Source organism: Balaenoptera musculus, chromosome 11 (genome assembly GCF_009873245.2).
Source record: "Balaenoptera musculus isolate JJ_BM4_2016_0621 chromosome 11, mBalMus1.pri.v3, whole genome shotgun sequence".
NCBI classification, from domain to species: Eukaryota; Metazoa; Chordata; class Mammalia; order Artiodactyla; family Balaenopteridae; genus Balaenoptera; species Balaenoptera musculus.
In genome coordinates this window covers 45093870-45115501 of record NC_045795.1, presented here as the reverse complement: position 1 = coordinate 45115501, position 21632 = coordinate 45093870, and the positions used below count along the sequence as shown (strand labels likewise).

General features: G+C 38.9%; 1 long non-coding RNA gene across 1 annotated transcript in view; it reads right to left on the bottom strand.

The window, feature by feature from the left end:
• Positions 1 to 21632, bottom strand: part of LOC118904213 — a 41618-nt gene that overhangs the window by 7240 nt on the left and 12746 nt on the right. The window contains exon 2 of the long non-coding RNA XR_005021956.1: positions 18516 to 18666. This is a non-coding gene — a long non-coding RNA (uncharacterized LOC118904213). The remainder of the gene's footprint in view (positions 1 to 18515; positions 18667 to 21632) is intronic.

Sequence of the window (21632 nt, the reverse complement as noted above, 5' to 3'; positions counted from 1 at the left end):
CGTGCACTCTCATATACAAAACACCATAGGACATGGTTTATGTTAAATAAATGTCTCCAGTTGACCATAAAAATGTCTATCCTGCTTAAAATATTTCTGGGAGCTCTCAAAATCCCAAATGATAATAGTCTGCAACCTAAAATACCTGGAGAAATTTACATACAAATACATATCATGTGTGTTACACTAAGAATGTTTCTGGACTTTCTGATAAAGACAGGCCCACAGCAAGAAAAAAAATGAACTTTTGGAAAGAGCAATTCACACAACACATCATTATCTATGTCACTAAACAGGATGGAATCTCACAGATCTAGTCTCTTGTCAAGTTTTTAAGAAATCGTATTATGACTCTCTCACATGAAAAAAAAATGTCATATTTTCCACTTCCATGTTTTAATGAAAAATGGTCGTAAAGCCAAGGCCTATACCTGAAAACAAATTCCACCCAAAAAACTAGCACAACAAATCAGAAGAAACACACAAACACTGAACTCAGGGCCCTCCTGAAAACCAACATTGAATAAACTCAATATATTCGATTTCCTTGTCTTTTTCTTGATTTCTTGGAGCAATACGAATTTGTGGAGGAGTCATAGATTTGCTGCAGACAGATAAGTCACAGGACAGAAGGCAACTCTAGTTATAGGACAAGTTTCCACTATGTAACTGGTGAAGCTGGCCCGTGCTGACTCACCCATTGATGCGGCCCGCACATCCCCGGAGCAGAACTTTGTCCCCCTCTGGTACCATCAGCACTCAGGAGAGGGAGCGACACATCCCCAGCACCCCCACTGCCAATAGCTCCACCTTAAAAAGACTTCACTGAACAGCCATGGTAAACAGAATTCCTGGGATTCTATTCATTTTTACTGACTTATTTTCAAGTCTGGGTAAAAAAAAATTGTAACTTGTACAGACAAGGTTGTGGTGGTAGGGGGCGGATCAGATCCCTTCCCCAAAGTGCATCACCGCAGTTGGGATAACACCATTCCCTGAGCAGTTCCTTGGTTGTGCTCAAGGGTACTTTTAAGTTTGGACTTGGGAAGCAAGTGTTTGCAGGCAAACTCAGAATTTTCCTACTCTACTTTTATGTTCTTGTTATGTGTATGTTCATCTTTCCTGGTGTTTCAGAAACAAAGCATCCCCACTGCATCATCAAATAAAGACAGTGAGACCTACACCACAGCCCCTCCCACGTGGCAGTTCCTGCTCATCTTCTTAGAACATTCTCGTCTTCCTCCAGTTACCTCCAGCCCCACCAAGATCAGTCTGAGATGTGTTAAAGTAGCATCCTTTCCATCCATTTTTCAGAGCTCAAAGTATAGTTACATGATGCTATTTTCCATGGCCTGATACCATAGAGCAGGGCCACGAGAGTGGTGTGTTCACAGATTTAATCCCAAATCCTTTCAGAGGCCAGAGAAGTCAATGAATCCTGAATGGCATGTCTGGCTCTCAGCCAGGACCTATGATAAACATTAATTCTTAATAGCTTTAGGTGAATGTGCTGTAATGGTTTTATTTGATTATATTTCTATGTAAATATATAGCAATACAGAATTTCTATGTGAAGAGAGGAGAGGGAAGGAAACAGAAAATTGACAGTAACAAGGGAGGAGGTTGCCTAGAAGCAAACAGCTAAAGATTAAAAAGGCTCTTCTAAAAGCATTCCTCTGCGATTCTGACTGTTTCAATGATGAAATCAACATCCTATTGAACATTTTCACCCTCACGTTCTCTCCCTGGGCTGTACTGCACAGCCAGCCGCTCTGAACACCAGGGACCAAAGACGGGAGACCCGGGTCTTGCACATCCCTCCCGGAAACAACAGCACGAAGAAGAGGTCTAGTTGGATCGCAAAAGCAGCACTGCTTCCAAGGACTCCCACAAACAGTTCCAGGATTTGGAAGTTGGGCTGTACCTGGACTTTTAGTTTCCTGCACAGATGTAGGTACACGTGGTGAATCACAATAATCCCCAAGCTATAAAACTGAAGTTGTAGCTTTTTTGAGACTGCACTCTGCACAAATTTGTTTCCAAGGCAATTGGAATTGTATACCTTATTAAAAAAAAAAAAAAAAGGAACATTGTAGTAGAATCTTATTGATGGAGATTTCATCTTGGGTACAAACTTTGAGATCCTCAAAAGTGATGTGGGATACTTACCAATAAGAGATCAGAATAAGCCTATTGGATAAAATTAGAATATCATTGTAAGATCTGAGTATGCTCTCTGTCTATATCAAAGAATATATAGTGGCGATAAAGCAAAGGATGAGAGAAAAAGATGTGAGACTCTTAATGACAAAGAACTGTGGCTACTGGTGAGATAGTTGGCCGGGTTACAGAAGGCTCTGCCATGAATGTGACTTCTGTGAATTAAAAACAGACACAGTTGCTTTCACCAACACTTAAGTGTTTGCAAAGAATGCAATGAAAACTAATTGTGCCAGGTCCAAACATAGCCCCATAAATTCTGACCATATACCCAATGGCCTGCATTCAGCAAGCAAAGATAACATAAGACCATGCACAGAGAATACAGGGCCCATGTCAGAACCCAGCTGCACAAGCCCATCATCAATTCAAAATCAACTTGTTTTTCTGTGATTATAAATTCTTCAGAAATCTTCAACACTCTGGATTTAACTTAAACCGTGGTCTCTGGGGGATGTGGGTTAATAAAACCGGGTTTTCTTACCTTATAAGTATATCATTATAGGAAATGTGGCATCTGCTTTTCTGGGTTATGAAACCCGGTTTGTGCCAGATTTGACACCAAAATATTCTAAGAGTAATCAAAACAGTAAATGTCAATTACTTTACCTTTCACCTTCCCAAGGGACGAGTTTGACTTTCCAAATGAGATTTACCTGCTCTTACTATTTCACAAAAGGCCATTTCCACTCTGAAATTTTTCTGAACAGAGGAGCAAAAGAGAAGCATCTGTAGAGCAAGATGAGCCTTACTGTCCCCCAAACACACTCACCAGGCTTCTCTCTTTCCCATCCCTGAGAAATTTTCATTGATCTGTCATTGAGTGCTCCCTGTGGTCCCATGAAAGCACAGAAAATGTGACCATACGTTCCAGCCATGCCCTTGGTCAGGGAGCTGCTGACACTTTCACTGTCCAGCCCTCAAGATTCTTTAGTACATTTTATGTCTTAGAGACATAAGTTATTTTAGAGTGATTGACTGAAGCGGGGCTTCTGGAATTAGAACAGGTGTGATTTGCCTACACATCTGTCTGGTCATAAAATATTGGCAAGTAAGTGGGATCTCCAGGTTCACAGCTGCTTTCCAAAAGCTCCACGCAGCAGTTAATCCCCTTCTAAGACAACAAGAGTGGGGAATGAAATATTCTCTCATCGGAGACAACAAAAATTAAATTATCCATGTTGTGCTTCCCATTTATCCTATATTTCTGACTTTTTAATAAAATTAAGTCATCTAAATTCATTGATTCAGAGTTATTCCTTTCTTTTAAAAGGCCCATTTTGTTTTCTTATGGAACCATAGGCAGAGATGCAAATATCTAACAAAATAATTTCAACCACACATAACTATTCCCGTTTGTTTTCATCATGCCCTTAGAATAAACCTCTGAGGAATAAGTACAATATTTCTTCCTAAGAGGAAAGAGTATCCCAAGAGAACACACATGCACACACTTGCACCAGTTAGGCCGCTCCATGGATATTTGTTTCTCTTCTTCTTTTATAAAGATATATTTAATAAGTATTGACCGATTTTGAGATGAAGGTTTTTAGGACTACTTTACTAATGTTTTCAGACAGCCAGGCCTTTACATTTTCGTAGCATTATATTAACACATGTTCAGAGAAAATAAATTTTAGCTTCTGTAATTCCCCTTATACACAAATATTTTCTCAGGTCAGGAAACAAACTACCAGAGGAAAAATCATCCTGATTTTCACAACATGATATGAGTTCTCCTTAGTTTCTCTCTCCACAAGGCCGGTATTTCCATTGAGATAGGTTGCTTATGGCAAGACTTCATATTCATTAGAAAATTGTGTCTTGGAGGTTATTTTCATCTGTTTGGCACCTGCAAGGGAACTCGATACAAAAGCCACTGGATTTTAAGTAGCTTAAGGCCAAGAGAAATACGTAGCCATCACCAGATTCATCAGGTTATTCTTTCCCTAGACCCGCTGTAAATGTGCATTCCCCAACTGTCAGCCAACTCCCTAGTGGCCGTCAAGACTCTAATTGGAATTACCAGATGTTTCACATAGTAATTCCCTCACAGTTTTGAAAAGTATATAAAGTACTGAGCACAATGCCAAATGTAAGGGAAGCCTAGCAGATGGTGTGGGCCAACACCCGGGCAGAATTTGTGGAAGAAAGGCCCTCCCAGGCCTCTCCCAAGAGCAGCCTGACTCTGCTGCCCAAGAGAAGCAGAGGAGGCCACCAAAGGTTCGCAGGTAAGAAGGCAGAAATATGAAAGCTGGTAGAAGCTGATCTGCTCAAATGCCCAGCTCTGGCCTCAGAGAGTATAAGAACCAAGAACCAGGTCAGTTATTAAGAATCTCTCCTTGGGCAATTCCCAGATGTCCTATCAGAATTCTGCCAGAACTGCATTAAATTCACTGTCTGTGCTGTCACAATCCCTGCCCATCTTTTAATAAACAACTCATTCATCATAGGAATAGGAGTCTTTCTGCCTATTCCTGGCTTTGTTAACCTTCGCTTACCTACACCACTCATTTTAGCCATTTATACATTATCGTCCATTCTAAGATACATGCTTAAGTGTATGAGTTCTATTTCTAATTATATTGGCTCTTTCTAGACAACAGGGCCTCCTCTTTACATTTTCCCCTGAGCACCAAGCAAAGCAGGTACGTGACAAATACTTACAGAAGGATGAACAAACACACCAACGTGCAGTGTGATTTTACAAGGAGTAAAGGGCTGGGAAGTGGTCAGGACAGGAGCCCAAGCTGAGCAGGTCCATGTGCTTCCTGTTGAATCTAGGGTTCCTGTTGAACCCTAGATTGCTAAATGCTTGTGTGAACTCCAAATTCTTAAATACATTATAAAAGCCAGTCAAATGTAAAATTACTTCTCAGAAAAAAAAAAATGTGAGGATAAAAGTGTCATTGAGGCACCAGTTTCAATGTAACATGTTTGGAAAAAACTAACTTTGGCTTATTAATATATATGGGTGATATTTCCTGATATTATACATAGGAGGGAAATATATATTAAAATTGCATGTGACCAAAATAAAAATCCTGGAAGGACAGCAGATACAGAGATCTTTTTGTTAAATTCCTTTTCATGTCAAAAATTGTCTAGTGTTTATGGGCAACAATTTCTAGTCAAGTCATCATGATATGCAAATATGAAAATAGAAAATCCAATGATATCTGTAAAATATAAACTATTTTAAACTCGGCAGTCATTTGAGAATTATCTAGTTGACAAGCTAGAGCTTAATAAAAAATAACTATATGTTTACTATGTACAAGGCCCTGTGCCATGAGCATTCTCATTTAGTCTTCTCAATAAATCTGTGAATTAGATACCATTATTATTCCCATGTTACACCTGAGGAAACTGAAGCCAGAGGCTAAGAAACTTGCCCACAGTCGCCCAGCCAGTAGGGGGCAGAGCACGATCCGACCTAGCAGCACAGCACACTTCAGGAACAAGCCCTGTGTCAATTTCCTTGTCCAGGCAGGTGGAACTAATAATGACCCATGATGGTCCAGGGTTGGAAGATGAATCCTGGCTTAACTCAAAGGAACAGAAAAGATTCTGTACATTTCAAAATATTAAATCTTGGCTAGAATCCGTTTTAACACTCTTGCTTTATTGTTAATTTCAACATCATTATCACCTTATTCAATAGATCTAATGGACTTCCAACCACCTCACCAGTTTATGAAGAATTGGTTTAAGAAGTAGAAAGCATCCCTACTGATATTTTCATTCCTGCTGAAATGTGAGAGGAAAATAGCAGATATAAAAAGAAGAAAAAGAAAATCCTTGAAAGCTCTGTGCTCTCTGATAAAGGGTAATACAGTGAGCTTCCTCAAACCAACAGCCTGGAAAGAAAATTTCAAGGATTCAAAGGACCATATTTGATTTTCAGTTGCCGTATAAAGTTCACAGAAGTGGAATCTTATTAGTGTGTGACCTTAGGGGAGTTAATTTATTTGTGGATCTATGTCTTCATCTGTCAAGTAAAGAGACAGATATTTTCTACTAATGTCATTTATTCCTTAATGTACTTAGATACTTATTCCTTACATTTGCCTTAATTTATAAAGAATTTGAAATAATTGCATGATCTATAAATATTCCTGTATATCTAAATGATGATTTAATGGCCTAATGGGGAACTTTTGTTGTATTTTATTCCTCTACTTTTTATTTTGAAAAATTGCAAAGCTATGAGAAACTGAAAGAATAGCTCAGTGAACACCATATATCCTCCGTCTAGACCCACCAGTTGTTACCACCTTCCCATGTGTGCTCTATCCAGCTGCCTCCTCATCTCTCTCACACTCTTATAGACACCTCACATCTCATGACAGCTCACCACTAACTATGTTCCAAACATCTCTCCAGAACCAGAACATTCTCTTACATAAACACACCATTATCATACCCTAGACATTTAACATTGGTACAATATTGTTTAATATATAGTTCATATTCAAATTTCTCTGTCTATAAAGATGCCCTTTCTAGCTGTGTTTTTTTAAATCCAAGACCCAATCAAGGATTATACATTTCATTTAGCAGTCATGTCTCTTTAGTCCCCTTTAACTTAGACACTGTCCTGCTTTTTCGTTTGTTTTTCATGACTGAAAATTTTTGAAAAGTCCACGTCAATATTAAAACCGAGCAGGACCCTGAGGGACCTCCCCTGGGACAGACTACCTCACCTCTTTTTTGTTAAAAAAAAAAAGCTTTAGCCCCCTAGGCCTTCCCTGAGTTCCGAAGAACAGATTTAATCAGAGAAATGAAAAAAGGCAGAAACAAAGAAAAACAGTCAAACAGGACAAAATAATAATAGTTTAGCCATAAAACAAAGTCAAGGAACTTTAGTTCCTCCTCAAGGACTATAGATAATATTCTAAGCCATATCCTTGAGTTGTTTTACAGATACTAAAACCCCCACTGGGTTGAGGAAGTTAACTGCTGACCACAAGCATGTAGACCACAGACTGGTTGGAACCAGAAGGTTGATGATTGAGACTCCTGAAACATCACCTGTTACCTCACTATCAACCAATCAGAGAATAGGGTTTTGTTTGTTTGTTTTCTTTTAATTTTATTGAAGTATAGTTGATTTATAAGACTGTATTAGTTTCAGGTGTATAGCACAGTGATTCAATGATACATATATATAAATATATATATATTCTTTTTTTAATTCACTTCCATTATGGGTTATTACAAAATATTGAATATAGTTCCCTGTGCTATACAGTAGGTCTTTGTTGTTTATCTGTTTTATAGGTAGTAGTGTATACATGTTAATCTCCACCTACTAATTTATCCCTCCCCTGCCTTTCCCCCTTGGCAGCCACAAGTCTGTTCTCTATGTCCGTGATTCTGTTTCTGTTTCATAGATAGGTTCATTTGTGTCATATTTTAGATTCCACATATAAGTGATATAATATGGTATTTTTCTGCCTCTTTCTGACTTACTTCACTTAGTATGGTAATCTCCAGGTCCATCTATTATGCCGCAAATGTCATTATTTCATTGTTTTATGGCTGAGTAATATTCCATTGTATAAATATACCACATCTTATTTATCTACTCATCTGTCGATGGACATTTAGGTTGCTTCCCTGTCTTGGCTATTGTAAGTAGTGCTGCTATGAACACTGGGGTTTTTGAATTATAGTTTTCTCTAGATATATGCCCAGGAGTGGAATTGCAGAGAATTATACGTGAGCTGATCACACTCTATGACCCTTTCATTCACACTGTCTTTAAAAACCCTTCCCTGAAAGCCATCAGAGAATGTGGGATTTTGGGGCATAAGCTGCCCATTCCCCTTACTTGATCCTGCAATGAATGCCACACTTTTCTTCACCACAACCTTGTTTCTACAGGTTGAATTTATTGTGCGTGGGGGAAGCGGGCCCAAGTCTGGGTCAGTGACAATAGTCTTAGGAAATGTCCCCAGAAGCTGAATTTGTCTGATTGTTTCCCTGACTTTATTTTTTGATATTCAATATGATATAATCTATTACTATCCCTTTTTTTGTTTTTCAATGTTTGTATTATCTCAAATTCAGCCCGTTAAACAGTTGTTCTGTGTTCTTCTGACATGTCCCCATCACTCTTTCAGTTCTTCCTTGCTTTCTGGCACAAGATGTTCCAGACGTATCTCATGCTGTCTCAGTGCAAATCTGGAATCACCCGGTACTCCAAAGAGACCTGGTTCTGTTTAGTGGGAGTGATACTGAGAAACTAACCTCTCAGTGCCTTCCACTTGCCACTGCATCTTGACCCTTTCTTAGAGCTAGGAAAGAGGACCTATTAAAATCATAAGTTCACTAAAACAGATGACACATTTGGAGTTTATTATCAAGCATGGTTTGAATATGGACTCTATGTTCTCCTTTTCAAAGATTATGCAATCGTTCTGACACCATTAATTTAAAAGTCAATCTTTTCCACAATAATTTAATATGCTTTATTATATACCTACTTTCTACGGTTACTTGCGTCCAATTTCTGTACGTACTTGGGTCTGTTTCCGAACTTTCTATTATTTTCCAATGGTCTAGCTATTCATGTGGCAGTATAATATTCTTTCTTAAAATGTTATTTTATCATGATAAAAACACTTAACATGAGATCTACCCTCTTAACAAATTTTTAAGTGTACAGTACAGTATTGTTGACTATAGGTACAATGTTGTCAAGCAGATCTCCAGGATTTATCTTGCTTAACTAGAACTTTATGCCTGTTGATTAGTAACTCCAGTTTGCCCTCCCCCAGCCCCTGGGAACCACCATGCCACTCTTTCATTCTATGAATTTGCCTGTTTTGGATACCTCATATATGTAGAATCATGCAGTATTTGTCCTTCTGTGACTGCTTATTTCACTTAGCATAATGGCCTCAAGGTTCATCCATATTGTTGCATCCTGCAAAATTTCCTTCTTTTTTAAGGCTGAATAGTATTCCATTTTATGTATATACTACATTTTCTTTATCCATTCATCTGTCTAGGACATGTAGGATGTTTACACATCTCAGATATTATGAATAGTGCTACAATGAATATGAGTACTAATACCTCTTCAAGAACTTGATTTCAATTCTTTTAGATAAACACCCAAAAGTAGAATTGCTGGATCATATGACAGTACTATTTTTAATTTTTTGAGGAACCTCCATACTGTTTTCCATACTGGCTGCATAATTTTGTATTCCCACCAACAATATGCAAGAGTTCCAATTTCCCCACATCCTTGCCAACACTTGTTGTCTTTTGGTTTTTTAATAATAACCATCTGTGGATATTTCTTACCTTCTTGCAAGTTAAACAATGCCTTCAAAAGGATGTTTGTCATATTTTACCCTGCAAATGGTTTTTCATGATATATATTTTCATTTTGCTGGATGTTCAAACCCTGCCTTGTATACATTACCCAATACTGTGAATGTACCATAATATGGTTAACCATTTCCCTGCTGAAGCACATTTAGATTGTTTTTAATGTTTCAGTATTAACAGAAAAGTCTCAGTGATCATTCCTGTGAACTTATTATTGTGTCTACATGAAAGTATTTCTATTGCATAAATTTCTAGAAGTACACTTGCCATTTCCAAGGGCATGTGATTTTTAGTTTGCTCACCAAAAAAATTGCATAAACTTACATTTCCACAAACATTAGGTGGCAGTAACCAGATTTCCATAGCCTTAACAATACTAAATCTTATCAGTCTTTGTCAGGCATTTATATTTCTTCTTTCTCTTCTGAATTGGCTATTGCCTGCTTTTCTATTGCATTATATGTGTTTTGTTTTCTTATTACTTTGAAAAGATGGTTTTATCGTCCAGATATTAATTCTTTTCTAAATGATTCCAATATTTTTTCCAGGCTATTTGTCCTTCAACTGTATTCATATAAACACCTTTCTCAAATAGAAGTTTTAAATTTATGTCAATTCAAATGTGACATTTTTTCCTTTATTTCTTTTTATTCCTCACAATTATAGAAACATCACACTGTATCACACATATTAAAAGAAATTTCAATGGTTTTAGAAACCCATCCAGGAATTATTCTTGTGTGATAAGAAGCAAATATTGGGACTTCCCTGGTGGTCCAGTAGTTAAGACTCCACAATTCCACTGCAGGGGGTACAGGTTCAATCCCTGGTCAGGGGATTAAGATCCCACCTGCTGTGCAGCACAGCCAAAAAAATAAAAATAAAAATAGAAACAAATATTAAAGTTTTTTTAAATCAATGTTAATTTCTCCAACATTATTAATTGTTCATGCTTCCATCATTGACTTGAAATCATATATATATATAATATATGAGTGTGAGTGTCTGTGTGTGATATAAAATTTTTTACTCTACTCCTCTAACTTATTTGCCTTTTCCTAAGCCAATACCATGCTGTTTTGATTAGCATGACTTTATAATATGTTTTGATATCTGGTGAGGTAAAACAACAATCAAAAGAGGAGCCTCCTTTCAAAACTCTCTGGCTATTATTGTACACATCCAGATGAATTTTGAATTCATTATTTTGTCAAGGTGCTCCCAAAAGGGATTTTATTTTCTTATTTTCCAAACACACAAACACTTTCCTTAACCAAATTGGGTGCTTAAAGGATCCTTTATGATTCAATTAGAAGTCCTGAAAATTGAGTTCTAGGGAAGAAATAAAACGTAATAACAATAAAACACCTATCACAATCACTTTTCTTTCAAATGCTTAATAAACATGATCTCATTTCTTCCTTTTAACAACCCTGCTAGGGATGTTTTGTTAAACTCATTTTAACAGTGAAGAAACTGAAGTTTAAGAAGCTTCATCAGCCGAGAGTCTACCTAGCTGGAAAGGGGGTAAAGCAGGGATTATAACTGACTCACACTAGATCACTTAACCCCTTTAGTTTTGCTTATTTCTAGAGCAATGCTTCCCAAGGTGCTGGACCAGCAGCAACAGGATCACCTGGAAATGTATTGGAAATGCAAATTCCCTGGCCCCACCCCAGGTCACCAAATTGGAAACTCTGGGGATGGAAGTCCAGCAATCTGAGTTATCAAAGCCATCCAGGTGTTCTGATGCAGGTAAAGTTTGAGAACCACTGGTCTGGAATCTAAAGTCTGAGGAGTCATCAAGAGGGTACAAGAAATATTTTGTGGGAGGGAGAAAACAGAAAGAACAGCGTTCATTGAAATGATCAGGAATACTACAGACATTCCAGTTACTTATTCAATAACTATTGTGTTGGTGACAACAATCACTACATGGCTCAGAGTATAAAAAGTTTAAAAAAGTGCTTAGTAAAGGGGTCCCTTATGCTTTTCAGGTCAGCAAAACTGAGAAACCATTGAACTGGAGCATATAAACATCTAAGACACATCATCCCAGTTCTCTGAGATCCATAATCAAGAAGTGCATTAGTCTCCCTTGGCTGAGACACAAATGCCTGTCCATGTGAATTTTATCCCCTCCAGAAACCAGATCATAAACAGGTGTGAAACCTGAATGAGGAAGGAGTTTGGGAGAACATGGAGAGATAACAGAAAATAAGGGGAGTCTGTCGAGAAAGGCCAGCGTAAGGCAGCGGGTAAGGCAGCGGTGCAGCCGGAAGGCCAGGAGGATTTGGGGGTCGGGGGCAGGGTGAAGGCCGCCCAGATGCACAAGGGGAGGACCAGCCGCAGCACCATCTGGGTGGCGAGCGGAGCCGTATGTCCTGCGCATTCGGGGCCTTCTGTAGCTGCCTCTGTGATTTAAAAGGAAACAACGAATAACTTTTTAATTATTATTTTTGCATTGGATCCATTTGCTATTATTTGCAAAAATATAGTTTGGCCAAAGTCTCATTTAGTGAAATGAGCGTATGGAACCAGCTAGATTTGCCCACGCAAAGAGGACTCGGTGGGTTCAGGTGTCCAACCTCTCTGTAAGAATTACCTATTAATTAATTAAGTGAGTAAAGATAATCAGCCTTTCGGTTGGGTATCCTGACAGGATGAGGGATCAATTCTTGGGGACGACTGACTGTAAAAGGCACACCCTTGGATCGAATACATTTAAAATATTCCCCAGGTCTTTTATTCAGTCGTGAGGTGCCTGCTTGGCTTAGAAAAATTCAGCACACAAGATTTTCAAAATTACCCTGCGAACCAGAAGACTGTCACTGTAGCATATCTTCACCACCCTCCTGGAATTTAAAGCAGCATTTTCAAGGTTTATTATTTGTATTGGTTTTAATAGGATTCTTTTATGAACCAGTTTAATGAGGAGTGTTCAATTATTGCTTCCTGAAGCCACTGCTGTAATATCAGACTCCATGCTGTGCGGCCTCTTTCAGTAAAAGTGTGCGTGATCTGAATGGAAAATAAAAGAACTATTAAATAGCCATTCCTTTACTGTATCAAGCTTTCTGCCTGCCAATTTCAGTGAATGGTGGATATCTGCAAACATTCCATGCTTCTAGCTTGGTAAAGCTGATGTGTTTAAAAAGAAAGTGTATTTAAATCTTAAAACCTGTATGATGTGACACATCAGATAAGGATTTTTGCAGACTGAGACCTTCTCTATTTCCTTTGACAAATCAAAAAGGACTGGGTGGAAGATTTCTAAACCCATGGGATGATTAATTAGAGAAGATGCCCCAGGCAAACCTCAAGAATCCAAAACCAAACATGCACACTTAATATATAAACTTCAATCTGGAGTTTTAAATTGGACCTAGCACCTTGGAGCATGTGCCCCAAGGCAAGGCTCAGAGACCACTAAAGAAATGTGACTGATACCCCAAAAGGAAGAAATCCAAATTGTTAATCCACTTTTAATCACCGATCAAAAGAACCTTTGCAAATGCTTGATAAAACAAACCAGCACGCGGCTTGAGCTGAAAGTGTTACTTGCCTTTTATGTATATTTAATTACAGCTATGAAAGCTCTCAAGAGCTCATGTACACAGTAGATAATATTTCATTTTTGGGAATGATGACTGGGAATGTTCAAGACCAGTTTAGGAGGCTCTAGAATCAGGCCGTCACTGACATAATGGTTATAATGACCAGGGCAGGGAGAACACATTTATCCTCCCTGATTACCAACGTGTAATACTCAAACTTTGAGCGTGTGTGTAGATGAAGGAGTATTAACCCTTTGTCACTCAAACATTTGATACTTGATACTAGACAACATCATGTATGATGTGAAGGGCACCTCACAAGAGAGCTTTATTAACTGCCATGGAGACCTGCCTTTAGCATCTCGGTCTCACACAGATTAGCATCATCCTGTGAGACAATGATGTGGAACAGAAGTTATAGGAACAATAACACTTCCTTTTGACGAAGACTGCACAGGAATCATGTCTGCACTAGATGTACTTATGTGAATAAATTATTTTGAGTTCTGAAAAGGTAAAGCAGTATGTATCTGCCAGCATCAAGAAGTAGCTTGTCTCAGGGAACTGTATTCAATATCCTGAGATAAACCATAATGGAAAAGAATATTTTTTAAAATGTATATATATGTATTACTGAATCACTTTGCTGTACAGCAGAAATTAACACGACATCGTAAATCAACTATACTTCAATCAAAAAAAGAAGCAGCTTGTGGTGAATGAAGAGAGGGAGTGAGGCAACTTGACACCCCCCCTCCCCCTTCAGGATCCCCCCCCACATGCCCCACCCATTCTGTGATTTTAACAGCTGCCATTTTCCCAACCTTAGGCAAAGACCTTTGCAGATGTAACCTCAAGACAAGTCTCCCAGCTTCCTCACCTCCTTCCAACTAGACCACCACCCTCCTCCTACAAAGAAATTCTGGCTCTGGTATCATATAAATGGTAAATACTACTGGGATTTTTGCTATTATTATTGTCATTATGATCATTATTGTAATTGTTCCCAGGTGAGTTGAGGAGTCTCAGAACTTCCTGTGGCAATTTTCTCCCTCCTACTGAGCTGGAGATTATGCCATGTTTTTATTCATCACCAAAGGGATACACTGGTGTGGGGATATTTTATTAAAATATTTTTCATAACAGCCTGACGATTTGGTTAATATGATTATTCTACTTAATTGAAGTGGGGGAAAAACAGAGGCAAAATATGCTATGTACGTCCCTAAAGTTAACATCGTTAGAATTTACATGCACTGACTTTCTCACTAGTAGTCAAGACAGTTATAAACTAAAAAACACTGCCATCCAAGGAAGTGTTTGTCCTGGGGTAAGGCAAATTAATATAGATAAATTTACCTTATTAGTTCACAGAACACTGCACCTTAGCACTCATTCATCAACTGTTAGACTGTCCTATTGCTGCTGAAAATCAAAACAGGAAGAGAAGTGTCCCATCATCAAGAATGTGGACCAATTTACCCAGTCTTTATTGAGTACATACCAGTAAAAAGGTACCACGCCCAGAGCCTTACAAGATTTTCAAAGGTAAACAAAGCTTGTCCCTAACCTTAAAGACCCTGCTAATTGCTCACAGAACCTGTTGACACCTGGTACAAACACCACTTCCGGGACCAGGTTATGGGATCATTATAATCCACTCCTCAGCCTCCGGGACACTGATCTTTGTCAAATTTTAATCCTTGAGCTCAGCTTTTTCTTTCCTCACTTTGTCCAGCAACAACAGGAGCACCCAGCCAATCTCACTCTACTCATTAGTTTGCCAAAAACGTTGAAAAGTGTCATATACACAGTTACCTAGAGCCTTGCTTCTTAGAAGCAGTTGTTGGTTAGGAGGATCTAATGATGATAGTTTTCATATCTCTACTGCTAGATCAAGGCACGGATCATCAGTGATCTCTTTACTACCAGAAAGTCATTAGCGTCTTTAAAACTAATCAGAGCAGAGAGCCAATTTTCAGAACCAATTCAGAAAATTCATCCTTAAAATCCTGTTTCTCTAGAAGCACTCTGAGTACCAAAATTTGTATTAGTCAAGATTCTCCAGAGAAACAGAAACAATAGGAGATAATACATGGTTGGATGGATAGATAGATAGATAGATACAGATATATAGATAGGCAGATAGATAATAAGGAATTGGATCATGTGATTATGGAAACTGACAAGTCCCAAGAACTGCAGTCAGGGAGCTGGAGCCCTGGGAGAGCCAATGGTTTAATTCCAGTCCAAGTCCAAAGCCCTCAGATCCAGGGAACACAATGGTTCCAGTCCAAGTCTGAGTCTGAAGGCAGGAGAGGACCAGTGTCTCAGCTCCAAGACAGTCAGCCATAGTGAACAAATTCTCTCTTATTCCACCTTTGTTCTATTTAAGCCTTCAAGGGATTGGATGAGGCTCACCCACATTGGGGAAAGTCATCTATTACATTACTAAGTCTACCAACACAAATGTTAATCTTATCCAGAAACACTCTTACAAACACACTCAAGATAATGTTTAACCAGGTATCTGGGTACCGGGCCTTGTTGACACATAAAATTAACTATCACAAAACTTTTAGGTTAATCCAAGTTAGCTTAGAGTTTACCAATTCTGTCATCTCTGTGTTTTATCCTCTGAAGATGAGCATAGCAGAAAGTCCCTAAATGTTAATATTACAAAAAAAAAGTTTTAGGTTGAATTAAAATCAGGTCAAGCAATAATTCTAAATGCCAAATATGCAATATGCAGTGTCAGAAGCCAACAGTGCCTCTGTGCTGATAAAATTATATAACAGTAATAAATACAGTGGCATTTTCCCTTTAACCTGAAGTTTTATACCATCTCTGTTCAACTAAATATCTAGTCAAATAACACTCTGAAGTAGCATCAGGATGTGCCTCTCCCAGGGAGATTGTGCCGTCCAGTTTTACTGCAAACAGGTCTTTTCTTTACTTTGCCTTCTCTGGCAGCTGATTCTCTTCTTCACCGTTCTAGAGGGTCCTTGAATACCTTACTCAATTTTAATCACCTTTAAATTTCCAGTATCCTAAACAGAGATTGGCATACACTAAATGGAAAATTAAATAGTTTCACAACTCTTATGTATATAAAGTATGTATGTGTAGAAATATACACACATATATACATATATATAATTAAAATAGTTTTTACCTGTGACATGTAACATTTGTCTTAGGCTTTACAAACATGCCTTATATGTAGTTTTAGATTATACACTGCCTTGTAATTGACTTCCCAATCATTTTTAAGGATTTTGTGTCTCTCGCACTAGTTAGTAAGTTCTTCAAATGTCAAGGATCTTCTCTTCTTTTGAATCATGTTTATGAGCTAAAACTGTAACTGCTCAAGAAAAGCTGATGAGTCATACACCTTTGTATTCTTGCTTGAATAAATGAAAGAAAAAATGACTGCCAAGCCCTCTGACGTACCTATTGCACCTGGTCTTCTAAAAGGAAGTGGGGAGGGCATCTCGTGACTAGCAATAAAGAAGTTGCTCCACATTAAAAAGCTGAAAAATTCATCTGTTCTTTTCCTAATTTTATATTTTAGAACAATGTAAATAACAGTGTTCTTGGAAATGGTATTCTTAAAAATACTGCATCACTCAAATCAACTCTCAGTTATTCAGAAACTCATTAGTCAAGGGTTTTAACCCAAGAATTCAATGTTTATCCAAGTGGTCTTTCACTGAAGGTGATCAAATACAAGGTCCCCAGGAAGATGCCACCCTTCTATCCTTCTTGAAAAAAATTATTTGAAGACAAACAGAGAGAAGAAGTATAATTAACAGCTCAAGAAGAGGAAAGCCAGCATAAAAGAATAGGCAGTGAACATGGAGACCAATTAAAATATGGTATCTAAATAATTGTAAATCTCGTTATAAAACTAGAGGCAAATGTCAAAACGAGAAGGTTTCTTAGTGAAAGAAGTCTTAATAATAATATAGACCTAAACTCCAAGATTTTATTAACAAAAGCTGAGAGGTAATGAGGGAAAAATGGAAATCCTCTTAAAAGTTTTTACCATTAAATCATTTTGACAATTATAGAACATGTTATGATACTTTAGAAAAAAGTTAAAATAATCACACATAAGATGAAAAGCAAGATATATAACTTCCAAAACATTGAAAAAGATTAAAGTAAAGAAATAGTTTATTTATTCACTTATCAGATATCTTTTGAGCATCCACTCTTTGCTGGCACTGCTCTGGTTTGTGGGTTTACAGTAGGACTTTGCAATCAAGAGAACAAGGAGTAGGTAATGTCTCTCAAATTGGGTCTAAAAATGATTTAGAAAAAATATGCTATTTTTAAGAAGTAGTCATAAAACAAAAGACTTAAAAAGCTAAAGGTTAAAAAGTTAATGAAAAGACCTACCGGATCCTGAGGGAGGAAGCTTCAGCCCTTCATCCCACTGGGCGGTGGGCTCCCTGGACACCCCAGACCTGGCATTTCCCTGGGCATCTCCCTGGGCATCTCCCTCAGTCACAATGATCTACTCAGCACCTCTCAGGGGTGGGGCACCTTCCCTTGGAAGTGGACCTTTGTTTGTCACAGTGATGGGGGGCTACCCTTGACATCCGGTGAGTGGAGCTAACACAGTAAACAAACTGCCTGCATTCCACACGACTTTAGAATATTCCACCAGGCATCACGTAAGTAAATCCATCTTTTTCAAATTTATTATTATCCAAGCCTAATTATATTTTATCTATGAAAACAAATTATTTTTGAAGGATTTTCATATAAACAACCTCTGTCAATCGAAGGAAGTCGTATTTTGTTTTGTTCAGAATTTTACCAAAAGTTGTTTACCGTGTGGGAGTATCATGCTGTCAGAGGCAGCTCAGCTACCAGAATGTGAGTTACCATCCAACACTCCTGAATCAGTCTGCATGTGTAACTGTCACATTCATGGAGGTTGGATGTTTGGGTACAAACATCTGACCACTTTATTTTACCTTCTAGGATACTTATAAGTTCACACCTTAAAATTCTTATTAACTTACAATATATATGTATTTCCTTTTGTTTCTCTTTTGTATCCCAGTTAGAAACATTATATTTTTTTTATTATATACATAAGTAAATTATATACATATAAGTAATGTGGTTATTAGAAGGGAGGTTGGGAAAAGTGGTCTTCAGATGGCTGACCTTGGTGGGGAGGCTGCACAGTGATGCCCCGGCAGCAGGCTCAGCCTCAACCTACAAACCAGGTAACACGATGCCAGATAACCCATGATGCTTTTGCTGTGATTAGGGATTTTCTTTTCAAATTTGGTTAATCTAGAATTGATGTTAATATCTCCTTCCCATTTTGCATATACAGGAATTGACTCTTAGAAATATTAAGTAACTTACCACTCAGCACACAGCCAGTAAGTAGGAACATTTGAATTTTCATCTTCCCGACCCCTGTGGAGATGATGGGAGAAGACTTGGCAGAGGAGCCCTGGTGCCCTGCCAGGCATCAACAGTGACTGATGGTGTAGTCTTGAGAAGGTCAGTTCTCCTACAATTATAATAAGTGAATGTTCTCTACAAGGGTTTCAAGACAAAGTTACACACAACAATGGAAATTTGGAGAGTGTAAGTAGCATGTCCTTTGAGGTTATCAAGTTGGCCACAGAAGCAAATTTCTAAGTGATGGGCCACTGGCAATGGAAGCCAAAGAATTTGTTGAACCACCGAAATTTTTTTTGTAATTGGATGAATATCTCGGTAAATTTTATTTTTTGGCTGCCAATAATAGAAACCCACTTAATCCAGTGAACAAAAAGGGCAAAGTGTTACGAGGACCTTGAGGAGTGTCATGGATCAAAGGTCTGCTGTTGGCCTCACAAAGGACTGAGACCAGGAGGAGGAAACCATCAGAGACCAAGACAAGTGCTCTCCTGGCCTCACTTTCACACTCCCCATCCGTGTGGTCTCAGCTCTTTACCTCTCAGGTTGTTGGCTTAACTTTTCTCTTTCTCTGAAAATCAGTATGACTCAGAATGGCCACCCCACAATGGAAGCTTCTGTTAAGGAATCTGTGTCACCTCAAGCAAGACAATTGAAGAATTGTCTTCAATTTTGGAGCCTCATTTCTGGAGCCTGATTCCAAATTCCCAAAGAAAGACAAAACTGACCCGGCTCAGTTGGAGGTTTAGCTCTAGTCCAGTCTGCTGTGGCCAAAGGGGAAGAGTTGTGTGCAAACACTGTGGGGGGGCGGCCACAGTGAAGCTCTCAGGGGAGAAGGCAGTGAACTGGGCAGATGCCCTAAAATGCCTCTCTTAGGGTGGAGTTTGTATTTAAAGACTATAAGGTCAGAGAATAAGTCAAGCTTATGTTCATTTTAATGAAGAAATTAATGAAACAGAATTTTTTTCAAAACTCAGGAATTATAACTTGCCCTCAGTTCCCTTTTCTTTAAAAAAAAGGTCACATTACGCAGTGGTTAAGAATCTACCTACCAGTGCAGGGGACACAAGTTAGAGCCCTGGTGCAGGAAGATCCCACATGCTGCGGAGCAACTAAGCCCGTGCGCCACAACTACTGAGCCTGTGCTCTAGAGCCCGCGAGCCACAACTGCTGAAGCCCATGAGCCTAGAGCCCGTGCTCCATAACAAAGAGAAGGCACTGTAATGAGAAGCCCGTGCACCACAACAAAGGGTAGCCCCCGCTCGCCACAATTAGAGAAAGCCCGCGCCCAGCAATGAAGGCCCATCGCAGCCAAAAATAAATAAATAAATAAATAAATACACTTATTTAAAAAAAGCCACATTATAATCTGCAACCCCAGAGCTAAGAAGGCTATAGAGGAAAGTGTGGGGTCCATATTGATTTTTTTTTCCACAAGTGAAAAAAATCTTATTTATTTATTTATTTAAAATTTTTTAAAGTGTAGGGTCCATATTGATTTTTAACATCCACACAATTTCTCCTTCATTTAAGGAAAGCTGGCATGTAATTAAAGGAAAATCCCCAAGACCATTTCCAGAAAGCTCAGGATAAATCAAAAAAGGAAAAATAATTCTGCATCTCTTTTTCTACTCTTTGACTTCTTGTTTTAACTAGTAATCAGCTGAGTTCAGCTAACAAATATTTTTCAGTATTGTGTCTAGAAATAACAATAGAGAGGAGCTTTCCAAAACAAGAGATGTCTCAGGCTCTGAAAGGTATTTCCTACAGAATTTATCAGTGTCTGATTAGTATGTTAGACTGTTACCTTGACACTGACTCTGGGATGTTGTGCCAAATGGGAAGACCATCAGGTCCCCTGTCCACAGGTGTTAGCTGAGGATAATCAGATGATGGCTGGGAATTGAAATATGGTCCATAGCATGGGGGAAGACTCTGCCCTCAGTATCCACAGGTGATTTCACTCCCTCAAAGGGTCGGTAGGGTTTCTGAAATGAGATACAACTACCAACTTTTGCCTACATTTGTGAAAGCTGGGGAAACACTTTAGTAGCTAAACCGATATGTCCTCTGTGGAAGTGGGACCAGAAAATTGTGTGGAATAACATGGCACTTTACGTTAGCCTCTGTCCTCTGCACAATCATTATATTAAACAAGTAAGATGCCTCAGGTGCAACAGAAAGCAACTTTATTCTTTTCCTCCACTGCCCATTTAAGCCTGCTCTAAGGGGCTGATTATTTTCTTTTCCTGCCCCTATAAACACATAAACACTTGAGAAATTCCAAGGACTTTTCTCTTTACTAGTTTATAAATTCATACATATGAATAATATAATATAATGTGATAGAATATAATACAGTATAATATAATATGTGTGTATATACCCTAATAAGAATAAACTTACAACTTCATTTAGAGTTAAAGCTTTTCTCCTCCTCTGCCTCCGATGCTTGTCGGCAGTTTGTCCTGCTTCGGGCTGGCAGCTGCGGTGGGAAGTTCTGTCACCATCTTCTCTTGCTCCACCTGTCACTTCTCCTCCCAGCTACCCCCTCCACCTCCTCCAGTTCGTGGTACTGTAAGTTTGGTGCTGTCTGGGCTGGGCATATGTTGAGGGCCGGGCTTTTCTCTCATAGCACACTTTGTAGATTCTCTGAAGCCCTTTGCACCCCACCATCCCTGGAGCTCTCTCTTGAAATTCCCTCGGCACGGTTGAAGCTGACCACTCCCCACTTTCCCCTCAGCCTCTATGTAATCAAGGGGACACCTCAGCGTTCTGCACTCGTGACTATCTTGGGTAATATCCAAGACACCCCTCTTACGTCTCCTCCATGCTGACTGCATCCAGCCCACAGGAATCACTCCTGCATCCTTAGCCAGATGGACTCTGGAAGAGCGAGTGCAGTGGGCTGGTCAGTTACACTCCCAATTTCTGAGAAGTGTCCTGCCACTTCATTCCCCCTCTCCTCTCCACAGTCACAGCCAGATGGCCCAGAAGACACTTGTCAGGACCAAGCAGACATCAGCTGTAAGGGAAGCATGCCCAGCCCTCCTCGGGTCCCACTGAACAGAGATC